This window comes from Eschscholzia californica, unplaced genomic scaffold (assembly GCF_041429995.1).
Source record: "Eschscholzia californica isolate CP2 unplaced genomic scaffold, dmEscCali1.0.p SCAF_4, whole genome shotgun sequence".
In the NCBI taxonomy this organism is placed as follows: Eukaryota; Viridiplantae; Streptophyta; class Magnoliopsida; order Ranunculales; family Papaveraceae; genus Eschscholzia; species Eschscholzia californica.
Window position 1 is genome coordinate 33,799,693 of NW_028238461.1, and position 14,987 is coordinate 33,814,679.

The 14,987-nt window shown below is 40.9% G+C and overlaps 1 pseudogene; it reads left to right on the plus strand.

The window, feature by feature from the left end:
• The first annotated feature begins 8,080 nt into the window (after window positions 1-8,080).
• Window positions 8,081-14,987, plus strand: part of LOC147544239 (lysine-specific demethylase JMJ26-like) — a 40,524-nt pseudogene continuing 33,617 nt past the window's right edge.

Below are 14,987 nucleotides of genomic sequence, written 5' to 3' on the forward strand. Positions count from 1 at the left end.
CTTTCTAGGATATATTCTCAAACACGGTCGTTCTTCCTAGCTAACCATATTCCGTCAAAAGCTGAAAAGACACCATAAGAGTATGGGTTTGGAAGGGTTCCAAAAGTGGTCTTTTCTGAAGGTCTATAGATATGAAGCATAAATGGTTTCCGAGAACCAAGTTTGCATATCAAGAAAGAATATTTATTTATGGGATAAATAAATATTGGGGATTCTTCCACAAGCAATTAGAGAACAAGGAGGTTGTTGCTCGTGATGGTGTCTTCCTTGAAATAAGAGTTATTTCAAGAAGACAAGTGGGAGAAATATTAGATATCGAAGAAATTCGATCTGAGCAACAAACTGACACCGTTGTACCGATGTCAGAAGTCGCGATTCCTAACTATTCTGAGCCGATAGAAAAGGAAAGAGAGGAAGAGATGGTAGATCTCGGAGATCCTCCCGCGCAGAGCGAATGTGATTCGCAGGAGAACTCTAAAGGAGTTGAGAGCGTCTCGAAGTTGTTCAAACCCCTGATAGACCTTGAAAGCTCATAAATCTGTCTCAGAGAATGGAGATCCGGCTGAAGAAGAAAATGAGCTAGCTACACAGAAGCTGTGACGGAATCACTCCGAAACATGGCTTGGAGCCATATGATCAGAATGGAATCCATGTCTGAAATCAAGTTTGGAACTTGGTCTATTTTGCTTCAAGATAGGGTTCCTGTTAAGTGCAAATAGGTTTTTCAAAGTGAAAAACAGGCAAGGATGGAAACATTGGTGTTTCCCAGAGCATGACTAAAGATCTAGGAGTTGAAATCTTCGATTCAGCAAAGTATACAAGAGATGTTTTCTTTGGGAATGAAGAGAAATCTTGAATTTAAGAAGTTCAAGAAGGTTAGTGGGAGTGACCCAGTTTTCTTTGGTCCGGTATGTAGACGACATACTAGAGATTGAGAACAACATTCTGATGTTGAAAACAGTTTAGAACTGACTCAATAAAAGGACCACATAAAGGTAAAATGCTTTTTTGGGCACCAAAGATCTATGGAGATGGATCGAGAGGGTGATAAGACTTGTTCAAGAAAAACTCTTGAGAAGTCCAATGTGAAACACTCAAAAGGAGTATTTCTACCCAAGTCTCATGGCACACAGCTTAGCAAGATTCAGAATCTGAAGGATTCTGATGAGCAAGCATGCATGAGAAATATGGTTATGCAAAAGGCATAAGATCGGTCATGTGGGACATGATTAGCATTTGCCTCGACGTCGCAATGTACTTGGAGTACTTATGGTCGTCACCAATCAAATCCAGATGAGCTGATCAGGATCACACAATGTACTTGAAAAGAACTTGTGAGATCTCGGTATGAAAATAAAAGGTTGAAAAGTCATATGTTGCAAACTTCCAGAATAAGATGACAATCTTGACTTGGAAGAACAGTGAGCTGGAAGGGTTCCAGGCAGAGACTGTTGCAAACTTTACAAATAAAAGAAAATAGTTAAAACTTGGGAAGTTTTAATTTAGTATGGCGATACTGGAGATTATCATCGGATGATAACAAGCAAAATCCATATAGATTTGATCTATTAACTAAAGGGTTATTTCCCTAATGGCCCCCTACTTTGTGACCAGCTTCCCGCCTGGCCCCCTACTTTACATGAAATACCCATATGGCTCCCTTCCGTTATAACACCGTCACTCTCTCTCCTCCATCATGTTTTCTCTCTCTACCAACTCATCCCACATCATCTGTTACGCCACCTCATCACCTTCTCCGGCAGAGGTCGCTGGCCGGCCAAATTTCCGGCCGGCGACCTTCAATTTTTTTTTCTCTCTCAAAGTAGGGGGCCATATGGGTATTTCTTGTAAAGTAGGGGGCCAGGCGGGAAGCTGGTCACAAAGTAGGGGGCCATTAGGGAAACAACCCTTAACTAAACTGTCACCTTGACTAAGTATGGTGGTAATACTAAGGTCATAGGCATTAAGCTTTCCTGAAAAGCTTAGACTGGTAAACTTGAGGGTGTAAGGAGTTACACGGGAAGGCTCAAGATTTACAAACTCTTATTATCAGAAATAATTTAATTATTTCGTCGTTAAATCATGGTTTAGTGTTTAATGACGGTCTAAAATAATGAGGCATTCCAGGTAGGTTTATCAGATACGTGATCTGGTAAATGGAACCCTACTAAGTGAACATGGAATAGATTCATTATAGAGTCCCTGGACCAGGTCATTGCATGGACAACAATGATTCAAGAAGACTAGCATGGGAATTGACTGATAGCGCAGTTCCATGGGCTATAGGAATATGGTATTTAAGTCAATTACATGGATGTAGATTGGGGAATCTACATTGGATAACCCAAAGATGAGAGTTTTTTCAAGGAGTTGAAAAAGGCGTCACAAACTCTCATAGGCAAGATTGGAGAGATTCCGTAAACATGAGTGCTCCACTCATCTTATGTAAGGAATGTCGAACTTTGGTACTGTCAAACGCCGCGCCGTAAAAGGAGGTTATAAAGGCAGCATACTGGGGGAGACATGATAGACATGAAGTTAAGTGGGAGTACAAGACTGGATGATGTCCTCCTATTAAGTTAGGAATAAGTATCTCCGGGCCACTTGAGGAGAAGCAACTGGAAAATGTGTGGCCACACTTAAATGGATTAAGAGTTAATCATTTGAATTGACAGTTGTTCTCCGGATCAAGAAAGTCTGAACGGTGTGACGTATCAGATGAGATACTAAGCGACATGGGAATCGAGCATTGCACTTGTTCTAAGTACAAGTGGGAGACTGAAGGATTTATCCGTTCGGTCTGAAGGAGATGTCCTTCCGAAGGAGTGTCCTTCGACCAAGGTGGCAATGCGATCAATTTGTCAGTTAGGATAACGATGACCACACGTAAAGATCATCCAGTCCGGTCCAATTAGGGGTCGTAATGCTTTGCTAGAAGCCAACTACGATCGTCGGATCAAGGAGTTGATTCGCGGCTAACATAGACCGGATCCTACAACGGGTTACACATAAGAGTGGTAGCTTGATCGGAGAGAATTGACTAGACGGGAACTGGCTAAAGTTGGATGGGATTCAACTGGAAAGGCCGAAAGGGTCCGAATGGAGATTCGGAACAAGATAGAAGGAAGGCTCTTTTGGCCGGCCATGAGATGGCCGACCAGAGTAAGTGGGCCGGCCACATAAGGCCCATGGTGGGCTGCCCTGGCCGGCCACACTTAAGGGGATTATCAAAATACCCCAAAAGGGTATTTTGGTAATTATCTTTTCTGTGACCCAGAAATAGAAAACCTAATCTGAATGAGATTCTAATTAGGGTTTGTCTATATATTGGGTCAGTTGAGAACAGAAAAGGTGTGGATTTTTCTCTAAAGAAAAATATACAGCTCTCTCTCTCTCTGAATATACAGCTATTGGAGAGAGAGGAATATAGAGAAAAAACTCCCGTTCTATCAATCTAGTCAAGAAGAAGAGTTCTGCTCAACCTTCTAGTAAGTCCTAGCAGTCTGAAAGGAAGGGAGATCAAGTCTATTCACTCGGTGTCTCAAGTAGAGGAGCTACAATTGGAGCTCTCGATCTTTGCATGCGATTGGAATGGTTCGAGGGAAAAACGCGTGAAGGTATTTATCCCTCTCTAGTTCATTGATTAGTTTATGCATAACGATCTTGGGCAATCTAGTGTTAAACATGAGATGTTTGAGATTCCGCTTACAACACTAGTTAGTGTATAGGATACACAAAACCCTACACGATGAAGGGTCACAAACTCTCATAGGCAAGATTGGAGAGATTCCGTAAACATGAGTGCTCCACTCATCTTATGTAAGGAATGTCGAACTTTGGAACTGTCAAACGCCGCGCCGTAAAAGGAGGTTATAAAGGCAGCATACTGGGGGAGACATGATAAACAAAGAGGAATCCGACTTAGATGATGTAAAGCCAACACGATGAAGGTATGCGCTAAGACGGTGATACCAAGCACGAGGGGCCTGTTTAAGGCCATATAATGAACGATGAAGTTTGCACACATAATCAGGAAAGCGATGATCTACAAACCTTGGAGGTTGTTTCATGTAGACAACCTCATCAAGAAACCCATGCAAGAATGCATTCTGAACATCCAGTTGACGAATAACCCAATTGTAAGTGAGTGCAAGTGTGAGAACAACTCTGATAGTGCAAGGTTTAACCACGGGACCGAAGGTTTCACCGTAGTCAATCCCTTCTTGCTGATTGTAACCCTTCGCGACAAGGCGAGCTTTATGGCGTTGAATAGAGCCATCGGCATTTCTTTTTATTCGAAAAACCCATTTGCAACCAACTAAGTTTATTTGGGGATGTGGAGGAACTAAGGACCAAGTATTATTCTTTAAAAGGGCATTGACCTCGTCATCCATTGCTTTCCTCCAAGATGGATCACTGTTTGCCTGAGTGAAACAAGAAGGCTCAAACATGTTGTCAGTTACTAGTGTGTGTTTTGAAGCTTGTAAAGCCCTTGGTTTAAATATACCATTCATTGAACGAGTAACTACACGATCAAGTGGTGGGAGAGGTGGTGGTGGTAGAGGAGTTTGAAGACAATTGGGGTTAGGGACAGTGATACGTCTAGATCTAGGTTTGGTGGGTTGAGGTGGTAAAAAGGTGGTTAAAGAGACGACCGTGGGTTCTAGACTTTGGTCAGAACTATGGGTTGGTGGGCTTGGAGGAGGGTTTGACACATTAGTAGTTGGGTTTGGGGACATTATGCTTGGAGTAACATGATTCAGTATTGGATGGCATATGAATAAAAGGAGGGGGAGAGTTTACCTGAGAAGTAGTCGATGGCGATGAAGGAGATCCTTGGGCGACTGCATAAGGGAAGGAATCTTCAACAAAGACAACATGCCGTGAAATGTAAATCCGGTTTGAGGGTAGATGTAAACATTTGTACCCTTTTTGAGACGAACTGTAGCCTAAAAAGAGGCAAGGGGAGGAGAGTGGCTGAAGCTTGTTAGACCTGTATGGACGAAGGTGTGGATAGACAACCAAAGGTACGAAGAGAGAGATAGTCTGGTGGTCGTTTGAATAATAGTTCATATGGAGAAGAAAGACCAGTCGGGGAGGTAGGAACACGATTAATTAGAAAACAAGCTGTGTGACATGCATCATACCAAAATCGATTAGGTAGAGAAGCCGTGGACATTAATGCAAGTGCAGTTTCAATAATATGTCTATGACGCCTTTTAGCGAGCCCATTTTGTTCAGACGTGTGAGGACACGTGAATCTGTGTTCAGTTCCATTTTCATGTAAAAGAGTCGTGAAACGCTTAAACTCTCCGCCATTGTCGGATTGAAATATTTTTATTTTAGTGCCAAACAAGTTTTGCACATGTTTATAAAAGACATTGAAAATAGTGAAAGCATCAGATTTTGCAGACATAGGGTAAATCCATGTGAAGGGACTAAATGCGTCAATAAAAATGATATAATAGCAATACCTTTCATTAGAATGAACTGGAGATGGACCCCAAACATCTGATACGACCAAATCCAACGGACTAGAATAAGTAGTGGTACTTTTGTTGAATGACAACTTATGACTTTTATTTTCACGACAGGAAGAACAAAATGAAAAAGTATCATTAGAACTAGGCAAACTGTGTCGCGAAACGACAGATTTGACAGTGTTAAGCATAGGGTGACCAAGACGGTGATGCTAACCATGAAGAGATGTATGTTCTCCAACGAATGCTTTAATAGGAGAATGAGAGGAGAACGTAAGATGGTAGAGTCCTTCCAAATCAGCCGGCCCGCGAAGGACCTCCTTCCCTGTCCATCGGTCCTTCACAATACAAAAATCCGGGTGAAACTCAAAAAATACATTGTTATCATGAGCAAAACGTGATACAGATAAAAGACATTGTGTTAAAGATGGAACATGAAGCCTTTTAGAGAGATGAAACTTACGGGTGGGAGTGGGAAAAGTGGAGGAACCGACGTGAGAAATGGGTAAAGTGTTACCGTCTCCCACCTTTACCTGATCTGGGCCGTTGTACTCATAATGGTGTTGGATATCAGCAAGGTTATTCGTCATATGATTGGTAGTTCCTGTGTCAGCAGTGGCAGTCCAATCATATGTATATCCGCCGGAATTTTGAGCTACATAAGCCATTGGTGGACGAAAGTGGGAGGGTGGTTTATTTTTCTGTGGCCTGAAATTTTTGTCAAATCTGTTCCAGCAATGTCATGCTTGATGATTACCTCTACCACAAAGTTGGCATACATGTTCATTAGGATCAGCAGTAGATTGCAACTGGAAGGATCGACCCCTTCCTCTACCACCACCACGACCTCGAGAAGTATTACCACTTCCACGACTATGGTCAGGCTGAGAACGAGATGCATTTGTGTAATGTGCCTGTGGATGAGAAACTAGAACATAATTTTGTGTATCCAATCTTAATTCATAAGTGTATAAAAAAGATGCAAAATCATCAAAGTTAAACTGGTGCATAGTTGTTTTATAAAGAGGAAACAATGGAATCATATGAGCTATCCAAACCATCGAGAATGACATGTTGAAGTTCAAGTGTGGAGATAGCATAATCGGATGCTGCAAGAGTATCGGCTAAGAATCGGGCGTGAGAAATAAACTCGCGCATGGTTCGATTACCCTTTTTAATAGCATTAAGCTCACGTTTGAAATGTAGTAAATGAGCTGAAGATTTGGAAGCAAACTGTTGCTCCAAGGAAGTCCAAACAGCAGATGCGGTTTGACAACGGATAACTTGACGTAGAACTGGTTCGGAGAGAGACGATAATAACCACACAAGGACTAACTTGTCCTTCTTTTGCCACAGCGAAAACATTGGATTAACAGATCCATCACTTAGTAGTGGAGATGGTGGCGACTTCGAACCATCAATAATATCTTCAAGATCAAAGCTTTGAAGGGACGGTAGAAATTGAGCTTTCCACAACAAATAATTAGTAGAATCCAATTTGATGTTGACGAATGAATGGGGTTGAGTAAAAGGGAGGGAGGGATAAGATAGTATTTGAGGGTGGGACAATTTCTCCCATGGATTCTGTACGCTGCTCTGCTACCATGTTGAATAGTAAACTGTTGAACAATTGAACTACTAAACAATAAACTATTGAGCACAAAACTTACTGTGTCTTCACTTGATGAAGAACACATAAATCAATCTATATTTATAGATATACAATAGACCCTAATTAAGGTTGTTACTTGATTTACAAGACACAATTTAAACAATACTAAGAAACCATATATTATGAGATATAGAGAATTATCTTAGAAATCCACAAGATTATGGAATCACTAAACTATGGAAAGAGGATATGAGATTCTCTCTTATCCTAGTAAATCAGTATATCCAATATCCTCAATTACTTCCAACCGAGTACTACGAACTGAAACCAGGTGTAGAAGTGGATTCAAGTAAGAGGTAGACTAGGATGCAATCTAACTTGGATTAAACCAAACCAACTAAACAAGTTCAAAATTCTCAAACACATAGCTTTGTGAGGTGCCACTAGTACCCGTTTACCCAAAAGATTCATTCAATTAATAATGTTGTAGAAGCTCTAGAGGATGCTACAGGAGAACTGAGGACTGCTATCTGGAAGAACTATTACCTTCTAGGACGGTATTTGTATATCGTTCGCCCTTAATGTCCTACGTAATATGTTGTTAGAGTATGTTCTGTTCTTAAAAGTTGTTGCATTAACGGTTATATCTCGCGTCAGAATGTGGATCCTCTTCCTTGCTTGTGATCTTACATGTACAGTTTGACATGAACAATCTTAGAAACCTCATCCACAGTCGGTAGGTACAATCTAAAAGCCAATTTATTTGTGATTTATTTTATTTTTCTCAGTTGTGTTGGCAAATCTCCATCCGCTCACAGCAAACATTGTACTGAAATTGTAAACATCAGTTGTAACAGTTTGATAATGCTGTTGTACTGTAATCTAAAATTTATTAATGGATAATAGGTACCCTCGTATATCTATTGAGGAAATTTCGAAGGCTTGCCCATTTTGCAATAGAAATTGCAATTGCGAAGCATGCTTGCAGATGAACTTCAGCGTCAAGGTTGGCATCGAAGGGGGTGATAATGATGTTGTTTTCCCGACAGACGAATTGCGTTGCTGTAGCTCTGTCGAGAATGGTCATGGGTGCAACAACCGGATCCTTAAGGGACAGAGCCTCTGCCAATATCACTACATTATAACGCTTGGTAACAAATCACAGGTTTCTTCTGAGATGTGCTATATGAAACCTTCCGGTGGAAGTAAGATGAAAGAGCAGTGGAAGTCCAAAAGCAAGAGCAGGAATGATGATGAAGACGATGGTTATGAAGATGTTAATAACGGGAATGATGATTATGATGATGACGATGATGAGTGGAAAGAAAAGGGAAAATCTAAGTTTGTTGTTTGGAAGTCCTTGAGGTGTCACCAGTGCCAGAAGAGCGATAAAGAGAAAGTTGTTCAGTGCGAGAAATGTAAAAGGAATCGATATTGCTTGCAGTGCATAACGCGTTGGTAAATGTCTTCCACAAATTCGAACTTCCATTACTTTTTCTGTTTTATGATCTCATAATATTTTTGCCTCTGTTCTTCTTGACTTTATTACAACCTATAAGTAGATGAAAGATTAAGTAATTTAGCTTAAATCGTATTTGGGCGTACTTGCTTAGTTGTTGTTGCGCAGCTTGCGCCTTAGTTTTAACGAAACTTGGAAATTTAGTTACTCTTCAACTCTGATGATTGCCTTTGACCATGAAAACTTATTACAGCTTTCATAGCAAAGGGGTCGTTACTTGTGTTACTTGTTATCTGAGGATTGTGACCTCACTAGATATGGATATTATCCATAGTTGCTCTTGTACCATATTAAATATTGATGTTTTAGAAGCTTAATAGGTAATATTCGAGGAAACTCGATTATACACTAACTTGAAATACTTAATAGGAGATATATGTACCTTTAATATCTTAAATAAGTGAAGTAATCTCTTTATCTTGGAACTTGATGTTGTAGAATCTAGGATATCTTGGAGACCTTGGATGTTAGTCTGTAAGAATGTCAACAAAATACTTGTGCTTGTGTATTTGTGTTGCATTTACTTTTGTGTGGAGTGTGGTGAAGCTCTTTTATAAATTTTAATAAATATAACAATCGTTTATTTTTTGAAAATTTTATATTTCACTGTATCATAGAAGGCTCTTACTGAATAGTTTGATCTAATTTTGAGGGCCGACAGAACCTATTCCGTCATCTCCAAGCATGAAAACCTGGAATTTGTAAATAGTATCCCTTAATATTAATTCAAATTGTTAAAAAATAGAACAATCAATATTTTTGGCAAACAAACAGTGTGCAAAAATGTTTAAAAATTGTAGAATGTTGTCTTGGGGGGTCCTCGAGTGTTGACTCAGTTTGTCAAATTTGAAGATTAATCGTTCTTTTTGAAATTTAAGAACACTTTGAAGTTAGAGAAGCTCCCAGAAATGTGGGTGGCACTTTCTCCTTCCGGACAGTTAAGCCAGTAGAACGTTGTTTATGATAAACAGCATTGACTTCCATTTTCATGCAGACGCGACTCTTTTCGTTAAGATGTAGTGTGATTTCTAAAATCTTTCCAGTGGAGTGCAGCAAACTGAGACCTGTTACAGTATGAGAGATTGACTACTGTGGAATCTAACTTAGTTAACCTTCTGGCTGCAGTTTATATCGATCAGTCCTACTGTCTTGGATTATGTGTTAGTTGTATCTTATGTTCTTAAAAGTTGTTGGATGATGGTGATTGAACTAATATCTGGCATTGAACTGGGGGGTCCACTTTCCTTGCTTGTAATTTTACTTGTACTGTTTTACTTGGATAAATCCTAGGTTTTTTTAGCCAAAGTTGGTAATAATCATCTAAAAGGCAATACATTATGAATTTATTCAATTTTTCTCAGTTATGTCGCCTATCTCCATCCTGGTCTAGCAGACGGCGTACTTAATTATAAACGTAGGTGGTAGCAGTTTGACTAGTGTTGGGTTACCATAATCTAAAAATTTCTTCGTGGAATTTGCATCGAATATAGGTACCCTGGTGTATCTACTGAGGCCGTTTCAAAGGCTTGCCCATTTTGCAGTGGAAATTGCAATTGCAAAGCATGCTTGCGTATGAACTTCAGCTTTGAGGTTGGCTTGTTTTTTGTGACACTTCAAAACTTTTTTACTGGTCAAATTATGTGACATTTTCACCTTACTAATGATAATTTCTCCCTTGCTCTTGATTCATTTGTTGGATTGGAAGACCTCAGCGCTGCAGATGAAGGTAGGTGAAAAGGTTAACTACTCTAAACATATTCTAAAAGCTCTTCTTCCAAACCTGAAACAAATTGCCGCAGAACAAATCCTAGAAAAGGAGATCGAGGCTAGGATTCAAGGTACTTTGATTAACCTTCAGTGCCAGTAAACGCTAAATTTTCTTTAAGATCATACTTTCCGCTGAGAAACAAATTGCATTTCCATACCATTAGAAACACCACAGGAGGACAAAAAGGATCATCTGATCAAGGATGATATTAATGAATTAAATCAATTGCCAACTGGTCTTAGAATGCCAAGTCACAAAAGTACATAATATGAGTGTATTAGATATGTCTTCATAAGATGCATCCCATGATAGTCAGATAGTGCACCGAAGCACCGAGCTATGATTGTTTAATTTTCCTTTTTCTGGCTTGACATTTTGTTTGGACAGATTTACCACTTCCAAAGGTGAAGGTAAAGGAGAAAGTTTGTTTTGCTGATGAGCGTGTTTACTGGTACATACATATTTTTAATGACATTGTTTTTGTTCCTTTCAAACTATTCAAAGACTGAAGTACCATATTGGTTCTCGCAGCAACTACTGCAAAACATCTATTTCTGACTTCCATAGAAGCTGTGCGAACTGTTCTTATGATCTCTGCCTTACCTGTTGTCGGGAGATTCGTGATGGTTCCCTAAAAGCCTGGACAGAGGAGGTATCCATGAAATATATCAACAGAGACAAACCTAATTTGTTTGGTGGAAAGCCTTTATCATTGTCGTCAGGGTTGAAACATGGTTCAGACTCTTCAGAGCCATCTCTTGATAAAAGCTCTCATAATAATGTGCAGCTGAAATCTTGCTGGAAATTGATGAAAAATGGTAGCGTCCGTTGTCCGCCTAAGGAAATGAATGGTTGTGGTTCCAATCTTCTACAGCTGAAGCACATATTTCCTGAAAATTGGGTGTTGGAGTTGGAAAAGAGAGCAGAAGAAATAGCAACAAGATACAACTTCTCTTATATTCCTGTGACTCCTACTGAAAAGTGCTGTTTCAACTCAATTGGCGAGATCGGCTTTGACAGAAATAACTTGCGGAGAGCTGCTTCTCGAGAAAATTGTGACGACGATTATCTCTACTGCCCAACAGCTGAAATCCAACAGGAGGACCTGGACCACTTCCAAAAGCATTGGCTTAAAGGTGAACCGGTGATTGTACGTGTTATAACTAAAAGTCGCGGAAGCTATCGAACCTATCCTAGAAATTGATCCGATTATGAAGATTAATCGAAAAACTAAGCCAAAATCAAATATGCGAACAGAATTTAACGAGGTTCGGCTTTAAAGCCTACGTCCTCGGGCGAACAAGAAATCTTTATTGAAGGATAGATGAAGACGAATAACACAACCCGCAAGTTCGTCCCAAGATGGTACCGTATAGAATTTAACCTTCTATACTAGATCTTCGACGACCGAGAAATTTAACACCGCTCAAAACTATGAACAAAAAGTTTCTCTCACTCTTGCTCTCTCTCTAGCTCTCTAAAGAAGAGTTGTTGTTGCTTGTGTTGATGATTGGTTACAAAGCACTCAACCCCCTTTTTATATTATTATACGCCGGTGGAAAAATTGGAAACCAAAACCTAAATTGAAACCGCCATAAGCATAAACCGCCCCATAAGCCTAAACTGCCAATTTCAATTTGAAATTTTAAGTAACTTCCAAAATTTAGCAGTTCTCACCAAACCGCCTAACACCACCAACCGCCTCTCACAATTCTCCACCTCGTACACAATTTGAAATACTTCAAATTTTGGACGAACACCAGGATACTCCTTGTAAGATATATCTGCTTCTTGTAACTTCATCCGACTGCACCATATGACCATGGTTGCCTACGTACCCTTTTACAGGATCAAGCCTACCGTAGTTCTACCAACCCTTCACATAAAGATTACCTTGCTGCCATTACGCCCTTTCGGGCAACTTAACACGAGCCGATTTGTAGCAATTCCAGGCAATGCTGAAACTTGCTACATGTCACCACTTTAGTCAACATGTCCGCGGGATTCTCATCTGTGTGTACCTTCATGAGAGAAACATCACCTTCCTCTATGACATCTCGTACAAAGTGATACCTGACATCGATATGCTTAGTACGAGCATGATGGACCTGATTCTTCGCCAAGTGGATCGCACTTTGACTATCACACCATACATCCACGCACTCCTGCTTAATCCCTAGATCATCCAGAAGACCCCACAACCACAATGCTTCCTTCACATCCTCGGCCATAGCCATATACTCGGCCTCCGTAGTAGATAACGCAACTGTAGATTGTAACATCGATCGCCAACTAACTGGAGCACCATGTACCCTAAATACATAACCAGTAGTAGATCGTCTTCTATCTAGATCGCTAGCATAATCCGAGTCAACATAACTGCTTACCTGACATGTGTCTCCACCAAAGCACAAACTCGTATCAACGGTACCCTTCAAGTACCTCAAGACCCACTTCACAGCTTCCCAATGTGTCTTCCCCGGGTTTGCCATAAACCTACTAACCACACTGACGGCTTGTGAAATATCCGGACGAGTACACACCATAGCGTACATCAAACTGCCAACTGCACTAGCATACGGTACACGATCCATATGATCTTCTCCACCGTAGTAGTGGGAGATTGTTTTCCCGAGAGCCTGATCTGTGGTGCCAAAGGTGTTGACACCGCCTTCGCATTCTGCATCCCGAACCGAGAAACTACTCGTTCGATGTAACCTTTCTGATTCAAGTACAGTTTCTTACTTGACCACTCTCTCTTAATCTCCATTCCCAGTATCTTCTTTGCAGCGCCCATGTCTTTCATCTCAAACTCTTGACTGAGTTGAGATTTTAACTTATTTATCTCCACCATGCTTCGAGAAGCAATAAGCATGTCATCCACATACAAAAGGAGATAAATAAAGTCACCTTCGCGAAGCTTCTTGATGTATACACAACAATCATAGTCACTTCTGCGAAAACCATGCTTTAGCATGAAAAAATCAAATCGTTTGTACCATTGGCGAGGGGATTGTTTCAATCCGTAAAGAGATTTCCTCAAACGACATACTTGATTTTCTTTGCCCTCAACCCTGTATCCCTCAGGTTGAGCCATATAAATTTCTTCTTCCAAATCACCGTGCAAGAAGGCGGTTTTAACATCGAGTTGTTCCAGCTCAAGATCCCTCTGAGCAACAATACTCAATAGCACCCGAATAGAAGTATGCTTCACGACCGGTGAGAAAATCTCATTGTAGTCGACCCCTTCTTTCTGTGCATAACCCTTGGCCACTAGTCTTGCCTTATACCTTGTACCCTTGATTTCGGAAGAATCCTCTTTCTTCTTGTACACCCATTTACAACCAATAACAGACTTACCTTCGGGCAATGGGACAACCTCCCATGTCTTGTTCTTGTGAAGAGACTCCATCTCTTCTTGCATAGCAACCAACCAACTCTCTCTTTCCTCCGCGGTAATAGCTTGTTTGAAGGTGACCGGCTCGTCGTCTTCCACCGAGAGTGCATATTCAACCAGACTTGCCTGCCCATAATGCCTAAGAGGTTTGTCTGACCCTAACCTCTGTACCGGCTTATATAACCGTTTCGGCCTAGTGTGTACCGAAACATCCTGCTGTTGTTGTTGTAAAACTTGTGTACCTTCCCCTTGAACCTCCTCATGATCGGGTTCATCAATTTCCTCATCCTGAGTATTATCCTGATGCTCCACCTGATCATGATTCCTAGAAACCCGTTGGTCTTCGATTTCTACTTCCACTACTTGAGCTTTAGTAGACCCAACATCACCACAACTAGGCACCGTAGCTTTCGCCATAGCTACAATAGATGACTCATCAAACACCACATCTCTGCTGATTACAAACTTCTTGTCTTCCGTACACCATAATCGATAACCCTTGACTCCTGTAGCATATCCTAAGAAAATTGCCTTCTTTGCTCTATTGTCAAGTTTGTTACCTTTAACATGGTAATAGGCCGTACAACCGAAAACCTTAAGTCTCCCGTAATCTGCATGTTCACCTGACCACACCTCGTAAGGTATGCCGCCATCTAAAGAAGAATGTGGAGACCTGTTCACAATATAACAAGCTGTAGCAACAGATTCTGCCCACCATTCTACGCCTAATCCCGAATTGGAGCGCATACATCTAGCCTTCTCAAGTAGTGTACGGTTCAATCTCTCTGCGACTCCATTCTGCTGAGGTGTGTTTACTACTGTCCAGTGCCTCACAATGCCTTCCTGATTACAAAACTCCTTGAATGCCCCATCCGTGTACTCGGTCCCATTATCCGACCTTAACGTCTTCAGCTTTCGACCAGTTTTGTTCTCAACCATTGCTTTCCACACCAGGAACGTGTTGAATTCTTATGCTTCAGAAAATAAAGCCAGACAAATCTCGAATGATCATCAACGAATGTAACAAAATACCTGGAACCACCCTTGGAAGGTAACTTTGCCGGTCCCCAGACATCGGTGTGTACGTAGTCTAACACCTCTTTGCTCCTGTGCTTGCTTGTAAAGAACGTCACCCTGTGTGCCTTCCCGAACACACAATGCTCACAAAACTCCATGCAAGGCTTCTTCATGTCCTTCAACAAGCCTTTCCC